This window comes from Nelumbo nucifera, chromosome 6 (genome assembly GCF_055504915.1).
Source record: "Nelumbo nucifera cultivar China Antique chromosome 6, China Antique-T2T, whole genome shotgun sequence".
NCBI classification, from domain to species: domain Eukaryota; kingdom Viridiplantae; phylum Streptophyta; class Magnoliopsida; order Proteales; family Nelumbonaceae; genus Nelumbo; species Nelumbo nucifera.
Genome location: NC_142654.1, coordinates 63,911,990 through 63,923,900, shown reverse-complemented (window position 1 = coordinate 63,923,900; position 11,911 = coordinate 63,911,990). Strand labels below are relative to the sequence as shown.

Here is an 11,911-nt window from a genome sequence, read left to right as displayed (position 1 = left end):
AAGGTACAAAGTCCGGTTGGCAGCAAAAGACATGGTGCAAAGACATTTGCTCCAATAGCTAAGATGAATTCTACCAGAGTTCTTTTCTCTCCTGCTGCTAACCTTGATTAGGATCTCCACCAGTTAGATATTAAAAATGCCTTCCTGAATGGTGATCTTAAAAAAGAGGTGTGCATGGTGCAACCTCCTGATTTCTATTCCCAAGACCAAGAACAGAAAGTGTGTAGGTTAAAGAAGTCCTTGTATGGACCAAAGCAGTCACCAAGAGCTTGGTTTAGTAGGTTCCATCTAGCGGTGCAACAAATTGGCTACAAACAGTGTCAGGTTGATAATACATTGTTTGTGAAAAAAGGAGAAGGGAAAATTGCAACCTCGATAGTGTATGTTGATGACATAGTGATCACAGGCGACTGGAAGGTGGAAATTCAAAGACTAAAGGAATTCCTAGCCACTCAATTTGAAGTGAAGGATCTAGGTCCCTTGAAGTATTTTCTTGGAATTGAAGTAGCCCATTCACAAAAGGGGATCTTCATTTATCAAAGAAAATACATCATATACTTGTTATAGGATATAGGAAAACTTGGAGTTAAGCCTGCTAACTCTCCCATTGATCCAAACCACAGACTAGTTGATTGCCAATGTGAGATAATCAAGAATGTAAAGCAATTCTAGAGACTTGTAGGTAGTCTATTACATTTGTCCATGACCCGGCCAAATATTGCTTATGTTGTGGGGGTTCTTAGTCAATTCATGCTTGCACCCAAGACCACACACTTAGAGGCAGCTAACAGAATCCTCAGGTATCTAAAGAAGTTTATAGGGGCTGGTTTACTATTCCAAAGAAATGGACACTTGAAGGTTGAGGTAGATACAGATACCGATTGGCCTAGATCAGTTGATGATAGAAAGTCCACTAATGGGTACCGTACCTTTGTGGAAAGGAATCTAGTCACATGGAGAAGCAATAAACAAAATATTGTGGCGATGTCCAATGCTGAAACTGAGTATAGAGCAATGTCCAACGAAGTGGCTGAAGTAATGTGGATAAATAACTTAATGGGTGAACTGGGATTTCCTGTTGACGACCCCATGTCCTTGTGTTGTAATAATAAGGTTGCTATTAACATTGCAGCCAGCCTAGTTCTTCATGATATAGAACTAAACATATTGAGGTTGACAAGCATTTTATGAGGGAAAAATTGTAAATGGGGAAGTGTGCACTCCATATGTTAGTTCCACAAATCAAATTGTAAACATCTTCACCAATGGATTACATCATCTGCAGCACAATGATTTATGTGACAAGTTGGGCATGATTGACATCTATGTCCCAACTTGAGGGGGAGTGTTGAAATCTGTTAATTAGTTAGTTTCCTTTTTTAATTAATTAACTCTTTGTTATTTTTCGCTTCTTTAGTGTCGTAGGGGCATTCTTATAATCTTACTTTCTTTTATTATTAATTGGGACGTCCTAATAGAAATACTAAGGATTGGCGGCGTCAGTATGAACCTTTGGACCCCAGAATTCTCTTTGTCTCCCTTCTCTTTTCTCTCTTCCTTTCTTCTCCCTTTCTTTTCTGTTTCTTTGATTTGTTTAGCCTAGAAAACAATTGTAATGGTTGGAGTTTCTTTTTCTTTTCTATTTTGATGTTGGTGGTAGCTAGGCCCATGTCTATAGGGGCTATTGCGTAGCGCAACATCATACCCATAACACTCCTACCCCCAAACTTGGTGGCAATAGGATTGGGTCCTACATGCCTTTCATCTTCAACCAGCCCAAGGTTGTACCAACTTAATTAGCAACCATCAGTTTGTTAACATTCATAGTTTATAGCATTTAGAAAAAAAGAAAATTAAAAAAATAGGAAAAAGGAACTATGTGTGGTTATATAACCTTGTTTTAACATATAGATATAAATTTGGACATTAATGAGACAAAGGAAAATGTTATTGTTGATGCTCGAATTGGCCGAGGACAACAAAGTAATTTTGCCCCTAGGCTCTGGAGGTGGGCCGAAGGCTTCGACGGTCCGGAGGTGGTGTGCTGAGGCCGAGGACTATAGGTCGAGGCAGATCATGCGCCGAATACCTTAGAAGCCAAAGGCTGGTAGCTGGGGTACTGCAAGACAGAGGATGTCAAAGGCCCCGGGTGAGAACCCGAGGCAGAGACTCCGACGATCAAGTTAGTGCGAGGGTACAAAGAGAGGAATCAGGTGTAGACGAGGGCTCTGAGGAGACTACTCGTAGGTCCTGAGTTCCTAAGATGAATGCACTTAAGTTTCGTAGTAGGATCAGGATCCCTCACCTGGAAGGGGGTATCCCATATTTATACTTGAGCCGCTTGGAGGTTGGTGGAGATGAACGCTTGAGATAGGATCTGTACGAGGGCAGTCAACAAGCTTTGCGGGGACGCGTGGGTGCTCCATAATTGACTTCGTATGAGGGGAGCAAGGTAGTCCCTGTTATGACGAGTCATGTCCCAACATCTGGCGCTCGTGGGCTGGGCCATCCCACATCACTTGCCCTCCACTCCTTAGGCCGAGGTGGAGGATTCGGCTTTGGCTGATGGGAGTAGTAATAGTGAGGGCAGTGGGTCCAAAAGCTGAGGTGTACCCTACAGAGGTGTTTTCTATCATGTCTCCGCTTGGTTTAACTTCATAAGTTGGGCTGAAGCTACAAGTGATCTGTGGCACTTTTGCTTTGGACAGGTGACTAGGGGTCATACTCAGCACGGGTCTAGGCGTCGGGAGAGCACTCCGTGCGCGGAACGGATTTTCGGGTGAACCGGTGTGCGTGTTTGTGGGATCGGGTTGCTCGAACCGGTGGGTCGTAGTGGGCGGACGAGCTGGTTCACCCTGGGCGTCATTTCGCCTTCCAAGGACAAGCGCTCAAGGGTGCGACGTGGCTGGATCGTGGGTGCGGAGGAGCTTTGCATCCGTTAGATCTGAGACGATCCGAGCCGACACTAGTGCGTTGTTTCGCCTTCCGAGGCTGAGTGTTACATGACGCGTTGTGGTTGGGTCGTAGTGGCGGTGGCTTCTCTACCGTTCGATCTCGAGATATTTGGGTCGTTCATTTTCCTTAAATAGGGGCCTTGTCGGCAACTTTCTTGTCATTTGCCTCTAAGTGCATTTGCTTCGAGTGAACTCAGCTCCCATATTCTCCAATCTTCGAAACTTCGTCTTCACTTCTTCTTCCTCCACTTCCCTTTAGGTAATCTCGAGTGATGTCTTTCTTACATTCTGGACCTGAGTGCTATGAACTTCCGAACGAGTTAGAGGGGAGCTCCATTCGAACCCCTTCTCCCCTTTCCCCTTTAAGCCCTTCTGTCTTTGCTCCCCTTCGGCAGAAGGTGGAGGTGCTTTGGGAGAGGGTAGCCTTCAAGGGCGTTGAGGGCAGCCACCGAGGTGATGACCCTTCCCGTGAGAGCGCCGCATCCATGATGCCAAGGGAGGCCAAGGGGTCCCCCCAAGCCAAGGAGGAGGAGACCCCAGACCCCATCCCCGAGGCGAGGGTTGAGAATGCCGCCCAAGTAGTAGCCAAGGCTGGTCTCCCATGCCTCGAGTTTGAAAGCTCTCTGGACGGGGACCAGGTCAAGGCTCTGATGAGGCAGTATTTCATACCCTCATCCTATGATGTGAGGGTGTCCAAGGCGGGTGACCGGTCGTGGACTCCCAAGGAGGGGGAGATCTGCATTTGTCAACACTTCCTCCTGTTTGGTCTTCAGTTTCCCCTTCATCTGTTGATCTTTGAACTGCTGAGGGTATATGGGATTACCCTCAGCCAGCTAGTGCCCAATGTCGTTAGGACCATTGTGCGATGCTGGTAGTGGCATGGCTCTAGGGGGTAGAGTTGACGCGAAAGCTCTTCTGAGCGATGTTCATGCCAAGGAAGCACTCTTCTGAGGACGACATGTTCTATTTCCAACCCCGTAGGACCAAGTTTGTAGATAACCCCTCTTCCGTACATAACTAGAAGAGTAAATTTTTCTTTTTGTCCTATCTCGAGGGCTAATTCTTCAACTTGGGGTGGGGAAATGCTGGCCTGACTGTGGAGAAGAGTGTCCCCCTGCTCACGAGTGAGGAGAACGATGATCTCGCGTAGTTGCTCAAACTGGGGAGAGTCCGAGCCCAGCCCTTGGTGGAGGAGAAGGTCCCACTAGTTTTTGCGGGGCTCAACCCTGCCCCCCTCGGTAAGAGAGGCCATGTAGTCCCTTAACACGTTCCCTCGTCCTTGTCTTTGTGTTGTGTTACTAATGGTTTTATTTTGCTTGCAGAGGTGCCAATGGACGTTCGGAAGACTTTGGTGGACCATGCTCGCGCGATGCAAAGGAGAGGGTGCACAAACGCCTCAACGGCCCGTCGAGGACACGTTAGCACCGACGGAGAAGGTTCTTGCCCCTACGAAGGGGGCGTCCTCCTGCCAGGTCCCTTCTAAGGGGATAGTTGCACAGGTCTTGCCAAAGGGACTACTTCAGCGACTCTCACGAAGGGAATAACTCCACAGGTCTCCACTAAGGGGAAGATGCCTATTGATGAGAGCCAGACGAGGCATGAGCAACAAGCGCTGTCGAAGCTGACCGATGGGTCGAGGAAGCCCTTCAAAGAGACCGAGGCGGGGCAAAAGAGATTGGCCAAGGCCGCGAGGGATCAACCGCCACAGAAGGTGACCCGCGTTCGGGGCTCAGCAAGGGATGCCCTAAGGAGGGCCTATAAGGAATAGATGGGGCCGTTTTCTGCCCCCACGCCTTTGGAGGAGCTTGCCAAGTGGTCCAAGTAGATTTCTCATCCCTAATGGAACGTCCACGAAGGGGACTCCATCCATGACGAGGGGGTCAGCCAGGCCCTAGTGAGTGGGGCCCTTCTCTCGCAGGATCACTTCCAGATGTTGGGGAGCACTCCGGAGAAGGTCTACAACAAGGGGCTGCAAAGCTTGGCCGAGGTAACACTTGTTCCCTTCTCTTCACAGTTATTTGCTTTATTGTAGGGTACTGATTGTTCCTTTGCTGTAGGTCTACCTTCACTTCGTTGGCCTTGGGGATCGGTTGAAGCTGACACTGGCCCAGATAGACAAGATGGAGGAAGAGAAGGGGAAGCTCCAATGAGTTGTTGCTGTTACTGAGGAGAAGCACCATAAGTTCCGACAGAGCCTTATTGACGAGAAAGGGTTCCGAGCGGAGGTGCAGGAGAGCCTCTCCAAACAGACCGAGGGAGACGCTGCCGAGGCGAAGAAATGAGTTGCCGAAGTAGAGGGGAGGGTCGAGGAAGTGATGAAGTAGGCTGTAGAGGCCGAACTCGGCCTCCTCGGCCACAACAAACTCTTCCATCTACCAACTCGTTCGGGAAACAAAGCTACAGAGTTGTCCTCAGCCCATTCTGAGCATCAACAATTACAAACATTGACCAGCCTAAGAGAGAGAGAGAGAGAGAGAGAGAAAGAGATAGAAATATCTTATTGGTGAGATTAAAATGGTTTTATTAATAACAATTAAGACCAACCTAAGAGGGTTTATATTAGAAACAATTAAGACCTCTCTTCTTTCCTATTTCCTCTTTCTATTATAGAAAGAGGTCCTTGTAAGGAATGAGAGGAGGTCTTGTGAACTTTGTGGTGAGAGGACCCCTCACCTCCCCCTCATTCCTTTAGGCTATGTTTGGTTTGAAGAAAAAAGTAAGAAAAGAAAAAAAAAGACTGGAAAACCCATACAATGTTTGTAAAGATTTTCCTACCTTTTCCTTTCTTTTCCTGCATTTTCCTTCAAACCAAACATAAAGAAAGAGAAAGGTAGAAAAACCTTTACAAACATTGTATGGATTTCCCGTCTTTCCCTTCCTTTCCCTATACCTTTTCCTTCAAACCAAACATAGCCTTATGTAATCTCTTATATAGAGAGAGATTTGTATGAAGTGTGAAGAGGGATCCTGGATTCATAAAAAAAGGGACGGTAAAATTAAAGAAAAAATGTCAGTTTTCGCCTTTTAATTTCGGTATTAATTAGTGGGACTGGGACCTGGGAGCATTGCATATTTAATCATAATCAAATTGGACGGCTGATATTGATTAAAACAAATAACGAAGAAAGTGAGGTAAAATGTCTGACGTCATCTCAACCCTCCGGCTCAGTTTGAAAAAATTATAAATATAAATAATATAAATATATATATATAAAATAACACAAAATACAAGGCTTTTCAGTTAATACATTTGTATTTATAAACTGAACCTCAAGGACCGATCAGGGTAACAAGTCAATTATGTTGACAGGTTAATTGATAACGATGATCAGCCTTTTCCACTGATGAACATATTTTTTTCTCGATACTACTATATAGTATTATAAATACAGTGGCCAACCCTGGAAGATATAAAACGTTGCAACCAAAAGCAAAGAATTTGGTTGCAACTTGTGGCCTGCATGATAAGAAAAGAGAAGACATAATGGAAGTGAAGAGGTAGTGGTTTGCGACCTTGTAATTATAATTAATTATGTTGTAGTGGTATAGCCGCTAGCATTTTCAAAAATTTATACGCTTTCATTATGCATAATCAATATTGACCAAACTAATCTTTCATTACATTCATTCATTCAATCAATCTCCAATTTTCCATTTTATAATTTGTGAACCTTCATGCATCGATAATAGATTAGATGATGGTTACGTTTAGTGGTTTATAAGTGGCTGCAGTACTACTGGGATGCTGCATCACCCTGAATTACTGCCCACTTGTTAATTATATTAATTCGTGTGGTAAGTAAAAGTAGTCCACCTGGCAAATGGGCGGTTACTTCAATTTTTATATTAATTCCATGGAAATTTAAACTGTTCCAATGCAATGAGACCTGTTCATAACAAAAACTGTTCCAACGCCATCCCAACATGATATGTATATGATATGTGAGGTACCCATTTGTGAGGAGTAGATCTCATTTTCGATCTCGAATAAATCCGGCTCTCCTCTCACCCAACTCCAACTACCCTTTATATGATATGATATAATCAAGATTTATTCCTCAAAAAATGTGTCCCACAGCACATCCCACCATGAATTAGAAACATCTTCCCATAAATACCAAACACAAATATAAAAAGATATTGAATAAAACTTATGAATTACAAAATAGTCCATGAATGCACTTTCACCACCTCAGTTTGGAAGGAGTATAACCACAAATTTTTAGAATACAAAATCTTGTATTTTATATTATTTATACTATTTGTACTCGTTCCGAAGTAAGCCTAACTAATTAAATAACTTGTAAGAGAATGCAAAGCCGAAGAAGGTTCGGATGATCGGATCGGTGAGAGGAGAGGCTGAGACAGAAAGAGGGGCAGATTAATTAATTAATTAATTAAATGTTGTGGCGACTCCCACTCAACTGCAAGCTTTATATTATTTAATTTTGGAGTAATTAAAAATACAAATTACAACCGACATACATTACATGCATCGCTTACCAACAACCAACAGTATCCAAGATACTTATATTTTATTCTTTTCTCTCTCTCTCTCTATATGTAATTTTATTTAATATATAGTGGGTCGGTTACTGGATCAATCATTCCAACTTTTTAACCTTTATTAGTCATTTAGCCCTCGCCCACCTTATATTCCATTCCATCATTCTTCACGTTTTACATTTTCTTTGAATGTAAGTACTCCCAAATCCTAATCTAAGCTAATTAAATCCAATCCCGACACAAGCTTTTTCACCCCTTTGGCCATGGGTATCTTCATAGATAAATCTTGTTCAAGGTTTTCTCCAAAAGACCCAACACAATTGTTCTTATGCCATTCCTCTTTAAGTCCAACCTCAATGCTGGACTCCTCTTTTTGACTACCAATGAAATATTGCATTCGTGTCAACTATAAAATATATATCTTCTCACGTGTTCCACCTTTTTAGCAACAGCTTTAATTTTGGTTGACATGATAGCAGCACTTGCTGTCTACTTGTTTTGAATTAGACCTGGATGGGATCTATTGGTTGAATGGGGATGGTGTTAGTCCTATTTCTAGGGTTTTCGTGTCTCACTTTACTAAGCAAAAGTAATGAAAAGGACCCTCTTTTTAATTTGCTTCCAATTTCTGATCAACATCAACAACAACAACCAATCCAACACTTGGGCATTTGTAGAAGTTCAAATTTCAATCAGGACCCAGTTGGGGTTGGTCCTACTCATGACCATATATACTATGAACTGAATTCTCTGCTGATTCATGTACCTTGTGTTTGTGTCTCGTCAATGTCATTTTTTTTTTTTTTTTTTTTGTGAAAAGAGAAAGACCTTCAAACAACTTGATTACATCATCATCATCATTTAGAATAAACCAAAATAAATGTTCATTCGAATAAATATTTAGTTTACACGAGTGTCACATAAGTGCTTATTCTGAAAAATAGGAGCTTATTAGTCATCTACCCAAAATTTGGGCTTATTATTTCTTTTATAACATATCTCAACCCATTGTGTTCTTTTGAAAATACTTACATGGTGTTTGGAAGCATGTGCGCTTTTTGGGACCGATTTTCAAAAAAATAACATCTATGTTTTTAAGACCAGTTTTTCATAATAATAATAAAAAAAATGCTCCTACCATGTAGACAGTGAGCAACACTATGTTGTTTGGTAAGATGATTTTCATCGCTGTTTTTCATGCATCGGTAGGGTTCTGATTTTTGAGACATGCCCGATTATTTAATAATCGGCTAAACCAAACAATGAGATACATGAGTGTTTGTTGAAATGCCTATGTGGATCTGATGTGGCACCGTTTTTTTGAAAAACGGCCATGGTTCCAAACATCCCCCTATACTATCTCTATTTGAAATAAGTGATTTTTCATCAAATTCTTATAAATCATTTATTAAAATAAATACTTATTTTTCAAATAAATTAACATAAAAAAAATGGGTGCTTATACTATTACTGGTAGCAACAAATGGGAACTCGTCAGAAGTAGACAAAATTACAATAAAATAAACGAGGCGCGATATTGTGTGAAGTTCTTTGCATTTTTTGCTGAGTCCAAACATATAGGATTTATAGTACAGGCAAACCCCAGGCCCGCTCAGCCCAACCCAGCAAGGAAGTTTGATCTCTCTCGGGACAATCTGGCCTGGGACCTGGTCCAACTGTCAAAATATATAGGCTACAAATATGTGTGATATAAATACATACAAAATAATGTAAAATATAAGGTTTTACAGTCAATACAAATATTGTAAAATAATACAAACTGGAAAATTTTGCATTCTACATATTTATATTTATACTCCTTTCAAATTAAACTATAATATCAGATACAGATACAGGATTTGAGACAGGACAGTTCTGAATGTCTAAACTCTATTAATACCCTTGGGCCCGACGTGGCGAAGGTGGTGATTTAGGTTAGGTCGCATTTGATACTATTCCCGTTTTCAAATAAAATAATTTGAATTGACAAATACAAATTGATGAGAGATATGTATTGTTACATCATATATGAGAGTGCAATTATAGGTGTCAACTGTTCCAAAATCCCATTGACAAATTATGAATCTAACTTGGATAATTTGAATATCATAATTGGTCGAATCTGGACATTGTATTCATATCATTTAACTAATTAAATTGAATTCAGATATAATCTTATTTAATTCAATAGTTATCTGAATTGGACTGATTATTTAATTCTTATATAATATATAAAATATTTAAATATTATATATACTTCATATAAATATAATATTTATTTTGTATATTCATTAATTATCTAAAATAATAAATCAAATCAAATATTTGCATTTTTAATTAAATTCAAATTCAAACATTGATTTTCAATATTTATTGGGGATTGGATCGAATTCAAATATCAAATTTTTTAATTGGATTTGAATTCATATATTACCCAATTTGATTCGAATTTGATTCATTTACACCCTACCTAGGTGTAATTTTGTTCAACTCAAGTTGGATTTTTGTCAAAATTTGCATTAACTTGGGCCAACATGAGTTGCACCTTTCAATACATAAATTTTTATGATGGAATGGGATCTGCTCCTCACAAATGGGCGCCTCGCAGGCACATCCACTGTGCATCGGGAACATCTCCCATGAATAATAACTTATAAGTACGTGAGATGTTCCCAATGCATAGAAAGATGTGCGTATGAGATCGGTGTGAGGAGCAGATCCGGTCTTTTTTATGATATGCTTATTTCAACTATAAAACCCTTATTACCAAAAAAAACCTATAAAGGCCCTCAAATAACAGTTATTTTACCAACTTGTACTGATTAACCTAAAATAATGTTTAAAATCATTAATACAACCAAGCACGACTTTAAAGTATAATGAATTAAGTCGTGGATATATTGTATGGAATCCTGATGAGGATTGGTATCTAGCCAGTTTCAAGGGTTCAGCTACCTCTCCTGTTATGTAAGTGGATGATGTTTTCATTAATGCTTTGTCTGTTTTGTAAAAGTTTTTTTACATGTTTTTTTCTTTCTTTCCCTACCTTTTCCTTCAAACCAAAATACAACCTGAAGGGGAGATGGTGTTGACGTTGTTTGTGAAATTTGGTCACGATACGTGATTGATAGTCACCACCTCTAGAGTAACCTTTAGGACATGTTTATTTTCTAATAAATGGGGGTGGATAAGTGATGGGTCCCACAAAAATGAAAGAAACTTGTATTTGTCTTTTAGTATTAGTGGATCCTACAGAATCCCAAGTGACTCATTTAACGGGAGAAGTAATACCGTCCTGAGACTTGAGTAAATCCAAGGATTATAAGTATAGGTATCGGATATCATATTGAACACTTTGGACATAGATATGGATATGGATACGGATACGTTATGGAACACATGTATACAGACGAAAAATATGGAAACACTTGAATATGTTAGGAAAACACATACAAATTCCATAAATACATTAATAACACTAAATGTAAAATCAAATTACCACAAATAATGTATAAATACAATTAATATAATAAGATGCATAGATTTCATATAATTTTATTGATAATGCATCAATCAAGAGTCCAAGACATATAACATATGCACATACTATATTTTAATTATTATATCAATTATTTTCTATTTTACTATTTTTACTTTTTAATACTAACAAAAAAAACCAACTAAGTATTAAATTATCAAATATAAATTAAAATATCAATTAATAATTTATAAAAATAATATAATTTCAATTTAAAATATATAATGTCTACTAAAATTTCTAAGATACATATCATATGCAAAATTTTAATTTTCAATTACTAAAATAATTATTCCATTATTAATATTTTATTTCCTATATTTTTCTGAAACTAAAATCCATTTTTTGAAGTAAAAGTTGATTAGTAGATTTGATAGGTTCTACTTAATATCATATTATCAAATATTTATAAACATTTTTTATTTTTGTAAATAGTTAATATATTGTTATTTAGTGTAATTTAAATATATATTAGTTTTAAGTACTAAAATAATCATTTTGTTATTAATATTTTATTTATATAATTTAAAATCATCTTTGGATTTTAATGTGAATTTGATAGAATGTTTATTTCAAATTAAATTTAAATATTATTCTCTATAATTTTTAGCTTAAATTGTTAAACATAAATATGCATTATTTATTTAGATTACATGCAAATACCAAATTTAATAAAGGTTATTTCCTTTTACTTGTTACCATAAAAACTTAGATGGCTTAGTGGTTCAAGGCTTAGTTTAAGGTTAAGGCATGCCCTAGGTCAGGTGAGCGACTTGGGTTTGAACCTCTCTACTTTCACTTTTTGATAGGAGGGCGTGGCATATCGATGGATATTGGTTGATATAATGTGATATTGACAGATATGCACTCTCTATATCTATTTCAAGAAGGTTTGAATTAAAAAAATTTAGAA

At 38.9% G+C, this 11,911-nt stretch overlaps 1 pseudogene; it reads left to right on the top strand.

Annotated features, from left to right (window-relative positions):
• Nucleotides 1-702: 702 nt before the first annotated feature.
• LOC148791141 (secreted RxLR effector protein 161 pseudogene) lies at nt 703-1,191 on the top strand (annotated as a pseudogene).
• Nucleotides 1,192-11,911: the final 10,720 nt, after the last annotated feature.